General features: G+C 34.6%; 1 long non-coding RNA gene across 1 annotated transcript in view; it reads right to left on the bottom strand.

The window, feature by feature from the left end:
* Positions 1-218: 218 nt before the first annotated feature.
* LOC128249904 (uncharacterized) overlaps positions 219-3,179 on the bottom strand; it is a 51,220-nt gene continuing 48,259 nt past the window's right edge. Inside the window, exon 4 of the long non-coding RNA XR_008266053.1 lies at positions 219-631. This is a non-coding gene — a long non-coding RNA (uncharacterized LOC128249904). The remainder of the gene's footprint in view (positions 632-3,179) is intronic.

The raw sequence follows: 3,179 nt of genomic DNA, 5'->3' as shown, positions 1-3,179 counted from the left end.
TATTTGTCTGTAATTGAATTTTGTGAAATATACCATCAGACATGTGTCTATGAAAAATATGATAATACAGGGTTTTTTATTGTTATCATCATTAATATTATTATTATTATTTATTATTATTATTATTATTATTATTATTATTATTATTATTATTATTATTATTATTATTATTATTAATAATAATAATAATAATAATAATAATAATAATAAGGCAGTGAGCTGGCAGAATCATTAGCATGCCAGGCACAATGCTTAGCGACTTTCCATCTGCCCTTACATTCTGAGTTCAAGTTCTGCTGTGGCCAACTTTGCTTTTCATCCTTTCGGGGTTGATAAATTAAGTGACAGTGAACCACTGGGGTTGATGTAATCAGCTAGTTCTCTCTTGCCAAATTTCAGGCCTCGTACCTTTAGTGGAAAGAATTATTATTGTTATTATTAAGGTGGCGAGCTGGCAGAATCATTAGCACACCAGGCAAAATGCTTAGCAGCATTTCAGTCATCTTTACATTCTGAGTTCAAATTCCACCAAGGTCAGCTTTGCCTTTCCTCCTTTTGGGGCTGATGAAATAAGTACCAGTTATACAATGGTGTTGACTACCCCCATCCCCTCAAATTTCGAACCTTGTGCCTATAAAAGAAAGGATTATTATTATTATTATTCTAAATTGCATGTTTGATGCAATCACTTGCAGGGACACACCCAGCATCCTAGGGCAAGTGAAGGTTAAAAGATATTGAAATATAACTGAAAGCTTGGGTGAGGGGTGGAATTGATGGAGGGTAGTACAGAAATACATTCATATAATACAAAACAAACATTTAAATTGATAGGGTTTTTCTAAGGATGTAGGCAGTACTTGTTAGAAAATCTTTTGGATTTCTTTGAGATATGGCTCTCCTGGGATGTTGTCTAGATGTTTCTGACATCCCTTTTTTATCATTCCTAAGGGACCTACAATAACAGGAACAGTTTTTGCTTTAAGATGCCACATTTTTTTGTATTTCAATTTCCAGGTCGTTATATTTACTAAGCTTGTCGAATTCCTTTACAGATATGTCTTTATCAGTGGGAGCACTTACATCTATCAGTCTACAAGTGTTTTCTTCTCTGTCTTTAATAATTATGTCTGGTTAATTAGCCTGGAGTGTTCTGTCTGTGTTGACTGGAAAATCCCAGTAGGTGATGACATTTTTACTTCCAACAACAGATTCAGGATGGTGTTCATACCAGTCAGCAGGAGTGTTGATTTTCTAATGCTTACATATTTTCCAATGTAAACACTGTCCTACCCTATTGTAGTGAATTTTGTATTCATTTGATGTTAGCAGAGGACATCCCAAAATGAGATGGTCTATTTTTTTGTCAAATGTATTGCAGAATATGCATTTTGGGTCAGCACCATTTTGAAGAATGTTAGCCTGGTAATTTTTGGTAAACAAGCTTTGATCTTGTGCTGCCAGTATGAAGCCTTCAGTCTCTGCTTTCAATCTTGAACCCCTCAGCCACCGATGGATCATTGTTTGGTCTACATCAGCATTTTAACTTCATATATGTTGTCCATGCAGGGACTTCTGGCTTCACCACTCCTCAATTTGTTTGTGCCTGTTCTTTTTATCAGTCTACTTGATTTGTTTTCCTTGTTTGGTAGGAGTAGGTTCAGGTTCTTCATCTACTTCATGGTTAACATCATTATTATTATTATTATTATCATCAGCACTATTGTTGCTGGTTGTGGTGGTAGTGGTGTTAATGAGAATTGTAGCTAGATATAATTTATGAAATTATTAATATTTATTTGTGAGCCTGTCCTAGATTTTGATCACTTATATAATTACATGATGCATTCAGATACTTATGAAGATTTATGATCATATTGTAAGGTTTATATATATATATATATAAAACAGTGTTCAAGGAAACTAGTGATGGTCTGTGACAGCATGATTTAGCAACAGAAAGAATAAAGTTAAAGTTGCTGATTGGGGTTGGAAACTGCACTCTCCACAGTAATTTTATTTTACTTTTTCTGTCACTTTTTCTCCATGTGTGTTTAAAAAATATATATATGTGTATATTTATTTATTTTCAAATATGCACACACTGCTGTCTCTTCTATTCTTTCTCATATATATATATACTGTAAATATAAATTTAATTATTTGTGTATATAGATGTGCATATATATATTTTTTTACATCAAATCACAATATTTCCATTTTGTAATGTTAATGGCAATTATTACTATTATCATGGCAAGCTGACAGAATTGTTAGCACACCTGGCAAAATGCTTAGCAGCATTTTGTCAGTCTTTATGTTTATAAGGCAGCAAGCTGGCAGAATCGTTCCCACACTGGATAAAAATGCTTAGCGACATTTCATCTGTGTTTATGCTCTGCTTTCAAATGCTTCCAAGGCTGACTTTACCTTTCATCCTTTCAGGGTTGATAAAATAAGTACCAGTTGAACATTTTTTAAAAATTCCTTGTTGAGATGTTTCTATCAGTAGGCACTGTTATATCAATTAACAGGGATATTTTTTTGTCTTAGGTCTTTGATGACGGTGCCTGGTCTGCTAGCATTTATTGGCCAGTCTGTATGTATCCCATAATCCCATAAGATGGTAACATTCTCTCCCTCAGTGACTGGCTCTGGATGGTGTTCATACTAGTTCTTAGGATGCAGGATATTATAGTGACAGCATATGCTCCAGTGGAAGTATTAGCCAACTCAATCATGCCTGGTTTTATATTCTATAGGGGCAAGGACTGAGCAGATGGCAACAATGTGGTCAATACTCTCCTGTTTTGTCATTGCAGAGTCTACACTTTGTGTCAACCTCATTGTGTGTGACATTAGCTTGATAGTTCCAAATGGGGGACTCTGATCATGTGATACTAGGATAAATTTAAATTCTTCTGTGGGTGATGTGTCCTCCTTATCATCATCATAATCAGGGAGGTTAAGCTCTTGTCTGTATTTATATGCCTCCTTTAAGATTGAGAGCAGTTTCTTTATTATTATTGTTATTAATGTCACTACCCAACTGAAGCACACAACTCACAATACACACACACACACACACACACTAATAGCACAAAAGACTCAAGCACAAGCCCATAACAAAACAAAATATTATGATGCAATGCAATACAGGAAGTGTTTGTACTTCCCAA

The sequence above is a fragment of the Octopus bimaculoides genome, chromosome 18, assembly GCF_001194135.2.
Source record: "Octopus bimaculoides isolate UCB-OBI-ISO-001 chromosome 18, ASM119413v2, whole genome shotgun sequence".
Lineage (NCBI taxonomy): Eukaryota > Metazoa > Mollusca > Cephalopoda > Octopoda > Octopodidae > Octopus > Octopus bimaculoides.
This window is presented reverse-complemented; position numbering and strand designations above follow the sequence as displayed.